At 45.2% G+C, this 18,491-nt stretch overlaps 1 protein-coding gene across 4 annotated transcripts in view; it reads left to right on the top strand.

The window, feature by feature from the left end:
• RHBDF2 (rhomboid 5 homolog 2) overlaps positions 1-18,491 on the top strand; it is a 138,414-nt gene that overhangs the window by 17,124 nt on the left and 102,799 nt on the right. Inside the window, exon 1 of one of the 4 annotated variants that reach the window (XM_029600425.1) lies at positions 5,072-5,162. The exons of the other annotated variants lie outside the window; for them this stretch is intronic. The gene's annotated coding sequence lies outside the window, so the exon portion shown is untranslated. Of the gene's footprint in view, positions 1-5,071; positions 5,163-18,491 lie in introns of those variants that run through there. 4 annotated transcript variants of the gene reach the window in all.

Raw genomic sequence — 18,491 nt, forward strand, 5'->3', positions numbered from 1 at the left:
TTTTTAGCATCCAGAACCAGTGGGTTATGCACCTCTATCAGCAGATGGAGATGTAGAAAAGCTGACATCACAGTATATATATATACCATGCAGGGGAGGAGAGGGGAAAAGATAGGAAGGTTAGAGGTATAGGGAATCCCCCCCCCCCCCAGTCTGCTCCTTAATTGGAGCAGACTGGGAAGAAACGGGGGAAGCTCTACTCTTATCGCCGTGCGTTGTCTGAGCTCAGTGTTTCCTGTTGGCCCTCTGTTATTAATCAAGTTTGTTAGTTTGTCCACAGTTGGCTTTTGTAGATAATACTGGTGGGCTGATGTCACTGCAGGGGTATATATACTGTGATGTCAGCTTTGCTCCATCTCCATCTGTTGGTAGAGGTGCATAACCCACTGGTTCTGGATTCATCTGTCTGTTCTAAAGAAAAGGAAATTATCCAGTAAGTAGTAATTTCTCAGTTCACCTCTCCATTCTTTGGAAGCAAGAGGAGCTAAGATGTGCCCAGCTCCAGTCTGCTTAATTTTTATTTTGCATGAAATCATGCATGCAAAATATCAGTGGCTTCGGCGAACAGTTTATGGGACTCAAAATGCTCTCCATTGCTATGTCCCCTAGAAGAGCTGCATGAAAGCTGCCACTGTACCCACTTGTTTACAAATCTAGAAACAGTCATGTGTGCCGAAGGGCAAATGAAATATAGGAAGTAGAGATGTGCTTCAGGCAAAATATTTGTGTCGGGCTTCGTTTCGGGCCCCCCATGGGAATTTCGAGGGGGAGAGGGTGGGGTTTTTTTGTTTGTTTTTTTTTCGGGGGCCCTGATTTTCAGGTTTGAAATGTTCTTCCATGTTGGGGGAAGGGTAATGCAATCATTTTATATATAGCTAGTAGTAAATGTCTGTCCAAGAATGGGGAAATGCTGTGAAGGAAGTGTGTAGTAGAGTGCTCACTGAGCTTGGTTTTACTGTGTGGTAATAGCCAGTTGATTCCACAATTCAGAGAGAGAGAGAGAGAGAGATGGGTGGAGCTGAAGAGTACAGTGAAAGAGAAGTGGTGCTCGGTTTCCATATGTGGTGGTGGTGGGTAGAGAGTGGATTGATAATATAGGGATTGTGGTGGAGGTCAATTTCCATATGGAGGGGGTGGAGCTGGAGAGTGCAGGGAAGGGAGAGGGGCAGAACGCAATTTTGCATACTGGCAATGCAAATACAGGCCCAGAGCAACTTTCCTCTTTGTTATAGATTATGCCCCTTAGGGGGTGATTAAATAATATGTATCTAACAGTGGATTTGCCTCTGTGTAAGTCTTGCCATTCAGTTTCCAGCTGAAGTGTTTGCATTTTTGAACATCCCATTAGCGTGGTGATGAATTTGACTTCCTATAAAAGAAGATAGCATTATTGTAGAGGAGATTGGAATTGGACCTTGACCCATGAGGTTTGGAGCTTGCTGTTTTCAGGTAGGCCTCAAGGTCCACCATATAGGAGAATATTTTGAAGGTTGAGAGAGAGTTAGTTTTGGATGAGTTTTTTTTTTTTTGGAATCTGTCTGATCTCAATCTGAAGGATACATCACCCTTCCAGGAGGGACTAATTTCTAGCTGTCTGATCCTCTACATCCAGAAACCATAGATTGGGCAAGAGTCTCTTTCTATTCCATTTTTGTGGCTCATAATTGTAGATAAGCTAGAATTTCCCACCCTTCACAGTGAGGGGTCATAAGGACACTGATTAAGCTCAAAGAAGAGAGGCTATTATGAGTATGACAATTAAAAGTGCAACAGTATCTTTCTCCATATTTCTTTTCACAATTTTCACCAGCTTGGCCTGGATTTTATTTTTCAAGCTGCAATAAACTGGTTTTTATATTGAATACCATCAAAGGACTCTGGCAGTAATTGTTTTTGCCAGCCTTCCTGTGATTTTTATCTCTACTTCTACGGTGAGTACCCATTGAATTACTTGAAAAAGAAACTTTTGAGAGGGAGACTTTGTTGGACTATTCCTGCCTAGTGCACCGAGAGCCTCCAGAGTTTCTCTTCTCTGCCGGTGAACCCCAGGGCCAGAAGTCTGGCGTTAGAGATGTGTAGGAGGTTGAAAGTGTGGCCCTCCAATAAGGTAGCTCAAAACCAAGAGGAGATTACAAATATTTTCAGTAAAAATAAAGCACTTTCCTTTTAATTCTCCTGATAGGACACAGATGGATTTGGGGCTGACTCTAGAGGGATGTAATGTCAAGGTAAAATCAATCTGTGCAGTTCACCTCCACTCCTGGTGAGAAGGGGAAGAGTACCCCCCCAGGACAGCTCTGCCTGGGACTTGCTGCTCCTTTTTAGTGTCAGCTCTCAGGTTTTGCTGAATGGCTGTGCTACATTGTGGTCCTCCCATGAAGATCCAAAAAGTGGGTCCATGGCCAGACTAGGATAGCAGGTTATAACGGTAAAGCCAGCACAATTAGCCTTTTATTAAAGCAGCAGGCCATGTCACTTTCTTGCCTGGCAGTGAATTCACCCTCTGCCTGCTGTGTCCCTACCTCCCTCGCTCATTCACTAAGCATTTAGGTTCTTTGAAAGCCATACCTAATGCTATATATCAAATATTTCCCTAGGAACAAAATACAAGTTAGAGATGTGCTTCGTTAAGCCCTATTGTCTAGGGCTTCGTTTCAGGGCCCCCACGGGAAATTTTGTATTTCCTGTGGTTCAGGGTTTTTTTTTTTCGGGGGCTCCAATTTTTGAGTTAGTGCGCGCTAACATGAAAACCAATTTTTTTTTTTCTGAAATTTCTGAAAAATTTATTTCGTTTTTCGGTTTCCCTGAACCATACCGAATTAGGCAATTTCGTTGAAATTGCCTAATTCGGGGAAAAACGAATGCACATCACATATATGGATAGAGTTCTAACAATTACCAGCCGATACAGTACAGTGCACTCCGGTGGAGCGCACTGTTAAATTGCAATTGGACATGCGTTTGACGCGCTAGCTTTACCCCTTATTCAGTAAGAGGTAATAGCGTGTCAAATGCGCGTCCAACCCCCCGAACCTAATAGCGCCCGCAACATACAAATGCATGTTGATGGCCCTATTAGGTATTCCCGCGCGATTCAGAAAGCAAAATGTGCAGCCAAGCTGCACATTTTACTTTCAGAAATTAGCATCTACCTAAAGGTAGGTGTTAATTTCTCCGGGCACAAGGAAAGTGCACAGAAAAGCAGTAAAAACTAGGGATGTGAATCGTTTTAGGACGATTAAAATTATCGTCCGATAATTTTAATATCGTCTTAAACCGTTATGGAACACAATACAATAGAGATTCTAACGATTTATCGTTAGAATCGTGAGCCGGCACACTAAAACCCCCTAAAACCCACCCCCGACCCTTTAAATTAAATCCCCCACCCTCCTGAACCCCCCCCAAATGAGTTAAATAACCTGCGGGTCCAGCGGCGGTCCGGAACGGGCTCCTGCTCCTGAATCTTGTTGTCTTCAGCCGGCGCCATTTTCCAAAATGGCGCCAAAAATGGCGGCGGCCATAGACGAACACGATTGGACGGCAGGAGGTCCTTCCGGACCCCCGCTGGACTTTTGGCAAGTCTCGTGGGGGTCAGGAGGCCCCCCACAAGCTGGCCAAAAGTTCCTGGAGGTCCAGCGGGGGTCAGGGAGCGATTTCCCGCCGCGAATCGTTTCGTACGGAAAATGGCGCCGGCAGGAGATCGACTGCAGGAGGTTGTTCAGCGAGGCGCCGGAACCCTCGCTGAACGACCTCCTGCAGTCGATCTCCTGCCGGCGCCATTTTCCGTACGAAAACGATTCGCGGCGGGAAATCGCTCCCTGACCCCGCTGGACCTCCAGGAACTTTTGGCCAGCTTGTGGGGGGCCTCCTGACCCCCACGAGACTTGCCAAAAGTCCAGCGGGGGTCCGGAAGGACCTCCTGCCGTCCAATCGTGTTCGTCTATGGCCGCCGCCATTTTTCGGCGCCATTTTGGAAAATGGCGCCGGCTGAAGACAACAAGATTCAGGAGCCCGTTCCGGACCGCTGCCGTTCCGGACCGCCGCTGGACCCGCAGGTTATTTAAGTCATTTGGGGGGGGTTCGGGAGGGTGGGGGATTTAATTTAAAGGGTCGGGGGTGGGTTTTAGGGGGTTTTAATGTGCCGGTTTTGCGATTTTTCGATTTTTCACGATATTTTACCCCCCCCAAACGGCAACAATACGATTCCCTCCCCCTCCCAGCCGAAATCGATCGTTAAGACGATCGAGGACACGATTCACATCCCTAGTAAAAACTGCTTTTCTGTGCACCCTCTGACTTAATATCATGGCGATATTAAGTCGGAGGCCCCGAAAGTTTAAAAAAAAAAAAAAAAGTTTAAAAAATTTGAAATCGGCTTGTGGGTTGAAAACCGGACGCTCAATTTTGAGGGTGTCCGGTTTATGAACCTGTGGCTGTCGGCGGGTTTGAGAACAGACGCCGGCAAAATTGAGCGTCGGCTGTCATACCCGCTGACAGCCGCCGCTCCTGTCCAAAAAGAGGTGCTAGGGACGCGCTAGTGTCCCTAGCACCTCTTTTTGCCATGGACCCTCATTTGAATACAGAATCGCGCACAGGAGAGTGACTTTAACTATATCGGCCCGTGAATTATGCAAAAAAAAAAATAAAAATGCTGTTTTTGTCTAAAGGGTCTATAGCTGTATATCATACTACATGCAGGGCTTCCCAAACCTGCCCTGGGGACCCCAGAGCCAGTCGGGTTTGCAGGAGATGCACAGGGATCTATTTGCATATACTGAGTCTCCATGATAGGCACACTTATCTCGGGCATATTCATTATGGGAAGCCCTGTCAGAGAAGGTTATTTTAGAAAAGCGTTATGCAGCCGTAGCTGAACGCAGGAGGAAGCCCGAGCACGGTTAGTTACGAGACAGCAGAGAAGTGTGTGTGTGTGTGTCTCCCCCCCTCCCCTCCCCTTTCGTCGGCTGTTTCCAGCAGCGCAGATGGCTCCAAGAGTTCCTGCGTTGAACATTCTCCTTTAAAATCTCTCGGGCTGGGCAGCTTTGCTCGCACACAGCCAGCGCTTTCTCAGACGCGTGCCACGCTGCCAGCGTCTCGCAATCTTCCTTTCCTCCACGACTTCCAGGGGCAGAGGGAGGCGTGCCGAAGCTCCCACCGAGGTACGTGCCAGGGCTGATCGCGCGGTAGCCACCGAGGGCAGCACAGCGCAAGCCAGAAGCGGCCGCGGGGCGGCTAGCAGTGATTTGAGAGCTCGTCTGGCCCCCCCCTCCCACAGGTTGGCCTTTCGCATTCTTGGATGGCTTTTGTTCTCTCCTGGGAAAGTTGTTTGTATTAAGCCTGGGAGTGGTAATATTCTGAGGCTTCATGAAGCAAAGATCCTTTTTGAAGCTCATACTACATTGGTAATCTTTGCAGCAGGGAAGAGGGGAAGGCGTGGGACAGGGATATTTTATTTTTCACAACTTTCTTTTTTTTTTTTTTCTGGAGTGATCCTTGGACAACTTCAGGCGGGCCCTTTTTCAGGTTGCTTTTCGGAAGAAAACCCCTCTTTCAGATCGGCGGCGTTTATTTATTCCTCCCCCCGGTGACAGCTCGCCGAGGCTTGCCGGTTTGTGTGGCGCGCACGCTGGCGGTGCGTGCGGGTAAACGAGGTGGCACGTGGGAGGTGCGATCCCCGGGGGCAGGTGCAGCCCGGGATTAATGGGAACTGGAGCGCGCGTTCTGCTGCGAGCGCAGCACCGTGGCGCGGAAGCTTAACAGGTTCTGCCGTATTTGGCGGATGCTTTTTCCTTTTGAAAATTGTTTCCAAGAACATTTTGAGCCCTGAGCACGAGTTGCAAGTGTGCTTGTTTCACTTGGATATGGTCATCTACATACATGCTGCGTATACAAAACCCAAATTTAAATGTTTTTTATTTGCATCATTATTATTATTTTTTTTTTTTTATTGCAAGAGCCAGGAATGTTTCTTCCCCCTCGGAATTTCATAACTACGGGGGAAGGGCCACTATCTTCTCAGCGCCCCCCCCCCCCCCTTCCTCCCGAAAATCTAGACTAGTCGTCATACTGACAGTCCTCTGCCAAGGTCCACAAACCAGAGCTCACAGCACTGGTTTACACTTTTGGCGTATGAAGTCTTCCTTTTCCGCTCTTGTATAAGGCTTTTCTATTTAGGAGATGGAGTTTAAAGTTGCGGAAGGAAGGACCGGAAATGCTTCCGTGGCCAATGGTGTGTGACTACCAATGCCATGCCGTCCATGTGCGGTTTTCAGCCAATATTGGGCCTATTGGGGTGTGTGTGTTTGCTTTTTGGTGACTAGTACCACCCTGTCCCTGTAGTTTGTTATTATTAAGGATCAATAGGCTAATTTGGCCCCTCCAGTTAAATAAGATTGGTGAAAAATGTAGATATAAAGATCTTTACTTGAAAACAGGATACTTGTATTGTGTACCCCACCATAGCATTTGTACAATGGACATGCACTAAAAGTTGATCTTTTTAGGGGGGGGGGGGTCTTCTGTGTAACTACTACCAGTAGTGATGGCACATTGGCTATCTCTTCAGAAGCTTGTACAACTGGCTTTTTTTTTTTTTTCTTCAGAATAATGAATTGAGGGTCTGTAGGCATCTTGTAAAGACACTGGGCTCGTGTGTGTGTGTGTGTGTGTGTGTACAACCGCAGCATGCCAAAAAAAAAACAAGACATTAGTATGAATGGTACATGCATGGCTGACCCTTTTGGGAAGGTGGGAGAATGAGTGGTGGCAATAACACATCTTCTGAGTTAAGCCATGCATGTACCACTCATACTAGTGTCTTGGGGTGGGTTTTTTTTTTTTTGGCATGCTGCAGTTGGTATTGGGCTCTGAATGAGATGGTCCAAGCTTGGCTGTTTCATCCAAGTCTGCACAGAAAAAGGGGCCCAGCCTCTTCATTTTGGCAGCCAGCATTTTTATCTTGAACTTCACTTCCAGGTATTTGGAGACCGGTGTTGGAAGGAAGTTTAAGAGCAGGTAAACAGATGGAGGGAATTTTGGATTGGCCAATTGCAGTGTGTCAGATCTCCGAGAGGAGCCAGCATTTGAATTGCTGGATCCAGTACAAAGAGCAGCCTCCTTCCCTCCCGGCATCTCCATCTGCTGGACTACCAGCAATGAGGAGAACTCAGGATGCAGTTTGCTGCTAAAAGGAATCAGCCATCTGCCAATCTGAAGATTATTTGCTGGTTTCAGTGTACCAGTTTAAAGGTACAAAGCCCTAGCTCTTAAAAAAAAAAAATTAAAAAAATAAAAACCCTCTAAAAACTGTTCTTTGCAATACAGCAAAACTTGTCTGAAAGACAATGACTTATTGAACACTGGACCCAATAATGATTTCACATTGGTCTGATTGGAAATCTGCATTTCTATTGCAAAATGCTTTCTAAATTATGCCGGTGGAATGTGAAATAGACTGTGCTGACAGTAAATGAGATAAAGTGCTCAATGAGAGACTCCTGAGAAAATTAAAAAGTCGTGGGATAGGAGGCAATGTCCTGTTGTCACTTGAAAATAGGTTAAAAGATAGAAAACAGAGAGTAGTACTAAATGGTCAGTTTTTTCAGTGGAGAAAGGTAAACAGTGGAATATCTCAGCAGTCTGTGCTGGGACAGCTGCTTTTTAAAATATTTATAAATGATCTGGTAGGAGGAATGAGGAGTAAGATGATCAAATTAGAAGACAATTATTTTGAGTTAAGTTACAAGCAGACTATGGGAAATTGCAGGAGGACCTTGCGAGACTAAAGACTAGGGAGCCGATGCAAAATAGTGCACTCAGACGAGCGCACTATTTAACCGGCAGTTGGACACATGTTGTATAGGCGCTACCTAATCCCATTGTGCAGTAAGGGGATTAGCGCCTCTACAACGTGCGCCCAACGCGGAGCAAAACTAATAGTGCTCATCACATGGAAATGCATGTGAATGAGGCTATTAGCTATTTGCTCCAAATGCAAAAAAAAAAAAAAAAGTGCATTTAAGACGCACATTTTTGCGCTCGGGTATTAACGCCTGCCAGGAACAGGCGTTAATTGCTGAGTGCTCCCAAAAGTTGTACAGAAAAGCTGGAAAAGCAGCTTTTATGTTAATCCTCCTACTTAATATTGTTGTGATATTTATTAAGTAGGAGGAACAAATTTTAACTTTAAAAAAAAAAAAAAGTGCTTTGGGCGGGTTCAGGAAATGGACGCTCAGTTAGCAAGCGGCCTCCTTGATAACGTGACCCTTTATTGCATGGCGCCCCCAGGAGGGGCACTTGGGGGCGAGTTAGCAATGCGGGCGCTGACTGTTCAGCACCTGATTTCAGCGCACAAATATTGCATTGGCCCCTAGGCATTAAAATGGCAGATGACATTTAATGTGGACAAGTGCAAAGTGATGCAAATGCGGAAAAGTAACCCACACTGTAGTTACATAAGTTGCACATTAGAGTTGCCACCCAGGAAAAGGATCTGGGAATCTTCATGGACAACACTTTGAAATGATTGGCTCAGCGTGTGGCGGCAGTCAATGTTAGGAATATTTAGGCAGGGGTTGGAAAATAAAAGTGAGAATGACACATTACCTCTATATCAATGCATGGTGAGATGGCACCTAGAGTACTATGAGCAATTCTAGTCAGTGCATCTCCAGAAAATATATAGTTGAACTGGAAAAGGTATGGGGAAGGGTGACCAAAACGATAAAGGGGATGGAAAGGCTGAAGAGGTTAGGACTGTTCAGCTTGAAGAAGAGATGGGGGGGGGGGGGGGGGATATGATAGAGGTCTATAAAATCATGAGTGGATGTAAATGTCTGCTTACTTGCTTCAACAAAAAATACACTCCATGAAGTTAGCAAGTAGCATATTTTAAAAATAAACTGGAGAAAATTCTTTCGTGCGTTGCACCATTAAGCTCTGGAATACATTGCCGGAGGATGTGGTGTAGCTGGGTTTTAAAAAGGTTTGGACAAGCTCTGGAGGAGCAGTCCATAAACTGTTGTTAACTGTGTGGACTTGGGGAATAACCACTACTTATCACTGCACAAAGCAGCATGGGATCTGTTATGGTTTGGGATCTTGCTAGGTACTTGTGACCTGGATTGGTTTCGGGTAGGAATAGGATACTGGGCTTGATGGACCATTGGTCTGACCCAATAGAGCGATTCTTATGTTCTAATTTTTCAGAGGAAGACAGCAAAGGTAAAAACCTAGTTGTAAAGTTTGCAAACTGATTTTTTTTTTTCAAACCAGTCTTTTAAATTATTCCTTCAATTTATTTTTAGGAGATAGAGGTTCGAACCTTCCTAGGTAATTAGATTAGAGTTCAGATCCAGATGACCCTGTTTACAGCTGAAACCCAGATAAAGCTTTAAAGGGGGGGAAAACCCAACCTCATCTAATTAAAAAAATAAAAAAAGTCATCATAAACCTACAGAAGACAGACTAAATATAAAGAGAGAATCGTTCTTTCGATTTAAGCTCGAGTTCTTGTAAAAATGTGGCTTTGTAAAAGGGAGATTCTTAGGATTTGCAGAGAAGAGAATTAGGTGGGAGAGGGGGAGTCTGACCCTACCACAGACAGCACAATGGGATAAGTGAAAAGGGCTGGAGGTGATGCAGAGAAACAAGATCAGAGAGGCTCCAGAGTGGTGAGCCCTCAAGTGACAGGAAGCACAAGCAGGACAACTGTGAATGAAAAAACACAGGTTACCAAAACAACCTTTGTGTAAACCATTTAATCACGGTTGTAAAATATGGCCAGAAGGCTGTCTTGTCCTTGGCTGTGATGGGCTCTCACCCCATCACCCAAGGTGCTGGTTCACTTTTACCACCATATTTTACCATGGGAGCAGGGACTTAAGACCCTTGTCTTGATTTTTACTTCAGTGTTCCAAAAAAAAAAAAAAAAGTTAGTGGAAGATTCCCCCACTTCCCTTTAATTTTTTTTTTCCGCTATCCTTATTGCATCCATCTGTCACTAAAGCATAAAAAGCTTTCCGAGCCTTTGCTACCTGTACCCGTCGTCCCGCCTTGTTGCGGAATCCGAGGAAGATGGCTCCAGGAATTTATTCTCACTTTGCCTTCCAACCTCTCTCTCTGTGCTTCGTGAAAAGAAATGAGCGCAGGTGGGAGAAGTGGCCAGGTCTAGCCAAGGTCTGCTTCGGCATTGAAATACAAGTTCCGTGCAAGAATGTGCTTTCATGTAAAAGAGTAATTGAAGATCTCAGTGCATGGGGTTGATGGAAGGATTCAGGGAAGGTGGCAGTTGGAATTGACTTGGGATCAAAACATTGCCAGTGATGATAAAGAGATTGAAGACTTGGCTGGCGTTGGTTTGATGACTTATCTTTCCATTTCCCTATTGAAAGCTGAGTAAAGCTGCTTGGCTGACTGGCTCTCTTTTAATTTATTTTGGTGAGCTGTCTGCTACCTTGAGGAGACCCTGTGCTGCTTATCTTTTTCCGTAACCCAAGGGGGTTCTATTTTTTTTTTTTTTGGCGCTCGCTTAGTGCGTGGAGCTCCCTCCTCCTTCCTTTGTACCATCTCCTGAACAGCACGCTTTTCTTCTTGGATAGAAGAGGGGGTAAGCCACGTGCCATTTTCAAGATGGAAATTAGGAAAGGGCTGAGAAGGGGTCTTGCATTGTTCAGGCTCCTCCACTGGACTTTGTGTCTGCCCTGGTTCAGCTTTCGTAGCTTGGAGAAGAGAGCTGAGAGGGGATATAATGGAGGTTCAAAAATTGTGGTGTGGAAGAAGTCAGGGGACTGTTTACCCTTTCAAATAGTACTAGGGGACACAATGAAAACTAATAGATTTAAAACATTTTAAGAACTCCCCCCCCCCCCCTAGTCATTGCTCAATTAAGCTGTGGAATTTGTTCCCAGAGAATGTGGTCCAGGCCAGAAGTATAGCTGAGCTTGAGGAAAAAAAAAAAGGTTAAGAAAGGTTTTTTGTTTTTTTCTAGAGGAAAATTAGAGCTGGGTAGATTTTGGGTGTCTCCACTGCTTGCTTCTGGGCACGAGCAACGTGGAAAGGACTTTGTTGGGAAATGCAGAGTGACCAGGCCTGGCTGCTATCAGACAGAAGATGCTGGACTTGATTCAGCATTGATCTAATCCAGCAAGGTACTTTTTTATATGCTTATTATGTTGATGGGACTGTACAGATATGGATTTTAGATTTCATTACTTGTCTCGTTCCCAAATCGGAGCTCAGAGCAAGTTACAGTTCTGGTATTTGTGGTTATGAGCAGTATTGGTTAATGATAATATAAAATGCAGTTTGGGAGGTTAGTGGGACTTTGGGACAGTCAGGATTGTTTTCCTAGAGTTCTCACTTGTAGGTGGTTTGGGGTGGAGCAGTGTCTAATGTGAAAGTGTTTTAGAGACCTTGGGATTTCGTGGCCACTGGCAAAGGTGGAAGGACATGACCTTTTCATCTTGTACTGTTTGTGCTGTATAAGTGGCGTCTACAAACGAATGGTCACGCTTTCTCCTCTTACCCTTGCATTAGGGGCGCTAGTTTCAGCCTTCTGAATGATGTGAGCACTATGTTCCCCCTCTTTGGATGATTATTACTCAGTATCAGTAAACACTGCCCATGGTTTCGCACAGTTACGTTCTGCCATAATTACCTGTCTACTTTTGCTTTCCTGTAAATGTTTTCCATGCTTGAAAGTGGATTTGTCTTTTTGAAGCAAAATGACTATTTAGTACTCCTAGGAATATTTTATTTGTAAACCTTCCTTAAATAGGTACAATGATACTCCTCCAACCCCACTCTTCAGCTAAGAACAAGGAAATGACTGAATATGGTTGCCATCTTTTTTTCTTCTTTCCTTCCTGGTCCATATGTCCTTGAACAGTGAGTTTTTGTCTGAAGAGGTTCTCAGGTGGCGATTTATGAGCAAGGCAAAAAAAATATGAGGATACATTGGGCATTTTGTAGTTTTAGTAAAAATGATTTGGCTAATGGTTTTTGTATTCTCTATAGTAACAGTATTATGATAGATAAATGCTCCCTAAGGTAAAGGCATCATTATAGGATGAGCAGTAATGGGTAGCAGGAAACATGGGCCTGCTTTTAAATCTTGTCTGGCTGGCTGGAAGCTGCAGACCTCTCCTCCTTACACACACCAGGGTCTAACTTCTGGCCACTGTGATGACTGTCAGAAATCTCCAGACTTGCAGAAGATTGTCAGCTGGTTGGTTCAGTCTCTCCCCCCCCCCCCCCCCCCCCCCGAGCTTTTCTTTTGGCTGTTCATGAAGTGGCTACCTACTGTTAAGGGGGGCATTGTGTGCCACCTTAGCCTGTGAGAACTGTGACCTGGAAGAGGTCCAGCAGAGCAGGAATGCTCAGGATGGACTTACAGCCCCACAAGTCCATGCCTCGGAGGTCTCACAATCTGTCCCATGGTTGGGAGTGGGGAGCAAGCATTATAGATCTGTACTCAGTAGCAGCAATGGATTTATACCCTTGGCTGTCCCTAGATGTGGGCAACCAGCTTATTCAATCCCTTCTCCCCACCACCACCACCATGCAGTTGTGGTTGGTCCCTGAGTGCTATACCCCTCTGATAATACACTCTGGAACCTGCAACAATGCAGCCATGTAAAAGCAGCCGCTGGAACCTATTTCTGCCAAAAGCGGCAGCGTTGTGCTGGTGCCCACTGCCCACACAGCTTGCCCATGCTGATTGCTCGGCATGCAGTCAGAGCACCTGCCCTCCTGCAGTGGCTACCTAAAGGCAGTTGCCTACTCTTCCTTTTTGATAAGTCTGGCCCAGCTTGATAGTCGTACGTCAAAACGGTTTCCCTCCCCTGTCCACCACATACAATTGCCACAAGGGCAGTGTCATTCCTTGCTTTTAATATAAAAGCAATTGAGCTGGTGCGTACTGATTTATTCACTCTGTGAGAAATTTGCAGCTTTAAACATATCAAAGTTGATGTCCGGATAAACTTTTTTTTTTTTTTTTTTTTTTTTAAAGCGGTCCAGCTCTGGGGCATCCAGCTAAGTTGGTCCAATTAGCTGGATAAGTTTGTTTATACTGGATGTTCAGCAGTGCAGGGAAAAGGACTACAGATCCAAAGCTCACTGTAATTACGGAAAGGGAACTATTTCACGCTCACTAAACCATTACACTTCCGTTCCTGGTGCCTAACAGACTTATTGTGAGTCTGTACAGATTAGATAATGACAATGAAGGTGAATAGCATAACTAGCTGTTTGATTGCAAATATAAACAAAGTAATAAGAATACAATATAATAGGCAAAACATACAGTGCTTATGATGTTCGATAGGGCCCAAGGATTAGATCAGTTCTGCCACTTTTGGAAGTGTTGAAGAGATCTGATGTCTGATAATTCTGATCATTTTTATACAGTTCTTTGCACAAGGTCAGAGACCTTTTTTTTTTTTTTTTTAGTTCTGCAAATAGTTGTAAAGGATTCTCATGAATGCAGGGACAGTGACCTTCTTTTATTATTTCTCTAAATATTAGCAAAGAGGTTTTATGACTTATGATGATGATGATAGGGTCTTGCCTCTGTATATTCTGTGTGTGGCTGAGTTCATCAGATGCAGGCTAAATAGACCCATTAAATGGGGGTGCAGCTGAATATGCCCAGCTATCTGAAAGAGAGCCAGCTAACTTTGCTCTACCCCATGCATCTCCAGCCTACTCCTGACTTGTCCAGCTAAGCTTTTAGATGGCTAACGGCTTAGCCAGGTAAGTCAGGGGTGATCAAATGACTGAGAATTCCAAAACCCTGGGGTTTGTCTGGCTGAGTCCCAGCTTAATTGGATAAATCCCATGGAATATGGACCTCTTAAAGTTCTGTAGATTCTTACACTCCTGCTGCCCATCTTGTAGTAGCAAGTTTTCCACAGTGCCTTTGATCTTTGGATTGTACCATGCACAGTTTCTGAAGACCTCTACTGTAATCTTCTAGGGCTTTGATGCTGACTTCTGTGGAATTTCCTTCTAAAACTTAAAAGTGCTGTCTCGGGGGAAGTGAGCAGTGTGCACTGTCCCATTCCTTTTGTGTGGAAAGCAGCCTCTTGCAATGGACACAGGGGAGGCAGCTTTGGCAGCCCGTGAGGAGCCTTCGTGCCGGAGCAGACGCTCACGCGATGCCCTGCAGTTCCTGCAGCCTCCATTGCATTGCAGGAGTGTTCGTGTGAAGAACAGCAGATTCATGGAGCACACATTATAATCGCATGTAGGTTGTTCTTGCCGTGGTGAGCTTACATGCATGTGGTCCCTCTGGCTGTTGCAGGCTGTGCACATCTAGCATGTGTGGGCTCCCCTGGCTGGGATATGGTGAGCTGCATCCCCCCTGTCTGTAGTGGCCTGTGTTCCGTGGCTCTGAGCATGTGATACACTTGTGTGTGCCTGTGGGGGTGGGGTAGCTTCACCATATGCCCAAGCCTTTTCTCTGCAGTTTGAAGAGAGCCTCACATGCTCTCCACGCTCAGCCCACGCTATCAGATTTACCCTAAGTCCCCTTGCTTACTGACTGACAGCTTTTGTCCTCCTATCTGTTGCTATGTTAGCCATGAATTCCTGTCTGCTTAGTCGTGGCCAAGTCCCCCCGTCCCCCCTGTTGCTTTGTGCTACAAAGCCGTATGTGGAATTTCAAAAATTGGTTCGATTTGAATGAGAATGGAATAAAAGCACATAAAATAAAACTGGCTGTGCATTATATGGGATTAAAATATTTAGCTCTTTTGCTGAGCTCCTGTTCAGGTCAATAAGGATGTGTCCCTCCTACTATGAAATTATTGTAAATGGGGTCCTTTTCTCTCTAATGGACTGTTTGCGGTTGTTAATATTGGTCTTTTGCTAATAGTTCAGGAAGCTAATTCTAGAAATGGGCCAAAAGCAGTTATAAAACTGCCTCTGCCCAGCAAACCTCCCTACATCCACCACCTCATAATGATGGTCATGAGCTCTCACTATGAACCTGATTCACTGAGAATGGGGGAGGAGCTTAAGAGAGCATAGGAACATAGTAAATGATGTCGGATAAATACAGAAAAGGCCCATCAAGTCTGCCCAGTAGTGGGGTTTTTTTTTGTTGTTTTTTTTTTATGCACACTTACCCAAAGTAGATCAAATTCCCACATAGAACCCAATCTCCAGTCCCACTGTGTCCCTTTTAGGGTTGCAACGGATACTCCATGCAGGCTGCCCAGTGCCGTTATTACCATTCTTTTGCATTTATCCCATGCTTTCTTGAAGTCTGTCATTGGCCTTATCACCACCTCTTCTGGGAGGGCATTCCAGGCATAACCACCCTTTTCTGTGAAAGAAAAACAACCTCCTGACATTGTTCCTGAATCTACCTCTTGGAGCTTCATATTGTGACCCCCCCTAGTTCTACATCTTCTTTTCCACTGCAGGAAGAAAGTGTGCAACTTCTGAGGCCAACACGCTAAGTGTTTGATTGGAGCCTCGGTCCTGCTGCTCTGTGTGCTGCCTTTGCCCTGGTTTCTAAATCTCACGCTAAGCCCTTGGTTCCCAGAAGTTTCGGAAGAGAGCCTGCACTGTGCCAGTGTCCTGCTGCATTGGTTTTCTCATTCTGTAGTAATGCATGACACAGCTAATGACTGATCCTATGACTCATGGGTTTGTAGGACTTGATTCTCTGCCTCCGTAAATTGCCCTCTGTTCTTCCTGTTAATCTTAGTCTTTTTGCAAAGTGACATTATAGTATCCCTTCAACTTATTTTGGATTCATTGGTTGCCAGGTAAAGCCTATGCATTTGCTGTTTTTTTGTTTGTTTGTTTATTTTTTTTTATTTTGTAGCCTGCTTTTGATAGGTCTGTGTGTGTGCGCCCAACTGCAATAACAGAGGCTCTGTAGGTCAGTATGTTAGCTTTGCAAGATTTGAATTCATATCTCATGTTAGACTCAGACCATCTTTACAATCCCAGGTTTGCATTTTGTGAACAATGTTGGATGACTCATTAACTATAATAATGTTCCTGAATTTTTTATTTTTTTTAACTAAGGAATGCAGTAAGGAAGAAAATGCTCTAGCAAAACTGTGCTGTTCTCCACCAAGAGCAGAAGAGAACAGGTTGTCGTCTGGGGAAAGACACACAGGGGGAGATGAGCTACTTAGGTACTCTGCTGAGACTTCCAAGTTACGTCTACTTAATTTACTGATTTTAAAGAGGACTTGATGATGCTTATCACTTAGTATCAATCCACTGCCCTGGTACAAGCTCTTGTAAGAAGGATGCTGTTTTACTTTCCACTGCAGAATGCAACCTAGAAGACCATATTTAAATATTATTTGTACTTTTGTAGCCCCTGCTTCAGGTTTTAGTCAAGAAGTATAGGGGTCACACTTGATCTCAAGTCGAAATCTTCAGTCTTTACCAGTGAAGATTCTAGAGGGGATCTTCAATTATTCCAGAGCTCTTGTTCCAGCTTCTCCCCTCCAACTGGGCAGGAAGGGTGGCAGGACAAAACGTCCTCCCAAAAATCGGGAAAAATGGTCTCTCGCAACAATACCTCCCAAAAAAGGAATCCTGCTGCAAGTCGTCACTGAGCTGCCGTTCTAGGTTGTGAGATGGTGCCAGCAGGTCTTCTTTACTCACAGCACTTTTGAGGAGAAATTATTTCCTGAAGTCCTTTTCTGGACCAGGGATCTTGTCCGAGGCTCCAGACTTTCTAAAAGTCACAGGAACAAAACTCAAAGCCTGGGGACAACCCAACCAGACAAGTGACGTATTGGACCGGAGTGGGGGGAGAGAGCATTGGAGGGCCTCCCTGCACATTGACGTCTTTGTGTGTTTCCATCCCGGGCAGCTGTGTGAGGGAAGGTCTCCCCTGTGACACCATCAGCCAATACCTTTTAAAACACGGTGTCCAGCAGCATGCCACCACCGGTGGGGGTGTGCCCCTTGGCACGTTTTTGCAGCTTGACCTCCCAACATAAGTTCTACTTAGTTTCTTCTCGATGGGTAAGAGGCTCTATTAGGACCTACCCACCCAGTCCTCTCTATTTCCCTCCTTCATCTCAGCCGACATTGGAGGCTTTTCAGTTCACAAGCCAAAACTATATGAGTTCTGCTGAGCTTGGAGCTATAGGCTCTGTTCAGTTAGAGGCATCAACCTCTTTCAGTCCTTTTAGCCCCAACCCTCCAAAGGTTAAGAACTCAAGACAGGTAGGATTGCTGGACAGAGATAAAGGAATGGAAGGTTCTCCTCCCCTGGTTCTGAATGGGGCTTCCCTGCCTAGTTCTTCAGGCTCTTCTACGCCTTTACGTCATCTTGCTAAACCAGCCACAGTAACCCTGGTTACTCTATGGACAGCTATTACCAGATTAGAAGCTACCCTGTCTTCCAGAATTGATTCTGTTGGGCACCATGGGGCACATGTCTGTGCAGCTGAACAATAAGATCTCTTCTGTGACTGAGCATAATACTGTTGCCATGAGAGAGAATTTAAGTCTGCAGAGAAGATTGGAAAATCTTGGAAAGTATGTTTAAAAGATGTAATCTTAGGATGTTGAATTTTTGTCAGATGTCCTATTGTTTCTCCCATGAAGATGCTTGAGAGATTTTTAATAGATCTCTTAGGCTTCAGGAACCTGAAGTTACAGGTTCCTGACGACCAGCACAGGAATTACTGAAGTCAGAAGCTGCAGCATCTCGGAGCTATGGAGTCATACAGGGGAAACTGCAGCACCCGTGCACGAGAGGTTGATGCCGCGCATTAAGTCTACAGTGCTTGGTCAACATGTCAGGGTGTGGCACATTAGAAGGAGCTCTGTACAGATCAGATTAATGCTGAATTTCTGTAATCAAGGTTTCTGGTATTTGTTTGAAAAATTTAATAAATAAATTGGAAGGGAGTAAAGTCTCCCACCTATGTAGGGGACGCAAACCGTGAGGCCCAGTACTGGGAATAGGCCAAAAAAAAAAAAAAAAGCACGCCTCTTCCAAAATGCAAACTAAAGCTTTCCTGCTCTCCCTGCTCTTATCTAGGCTGAAGCTGACTAGTCCAGCAGCCTCGCTAAGAGGTGCTGCTAAGATTAGTATGTTCCACCTATGCCCTAGCTCGGGGTTTTATGCTGGCGCCATCTAGTGGAGATCCCTGGAGGGCAGGGTATCTACACTTTTTCCTTTGGATTTATAGAGTTGGAGAGACTTGAAGGCCACTTTTAAACAGAAACATTGTATTGCTGATAGCCTGAGCAAGTAAACCCGTTGACCAGCGTGTTCCCTCTGAGGTGCACCGATCTGTACAGAGCTCCTTCTAATGTGCCACACCCTGACATGTTGACCAAGCACTGGAGACTTAATGAGCGGCATCGACCTCTCGTGCACGGGTGCTGCGGTTTCCCCTGTATGACTCCATAGCTCCGAGAAGCCGCAGCTTCTGACTTCAGTAATTCCTGTGCTGGTCGTCAGGAACCTGTAACTTCAGTACTGAGTGCTGTGG

Source organism: Rhinatrema bivittatum, chromosome 4, assembly GCF_901001135.1.
Source record: "Rhinatrema bivittatum chromosome 4, aRhiBiv1.1, whole genome shotgun sequence".
Classification (NCBI taxonomy): domain Eukaryota; kingdom Metazoa; phylum Chordata; class Amphibia; order Gymnophiona; family Rhinatrematidae; genus Rhinatrema; species Rhinatrema bivittatum.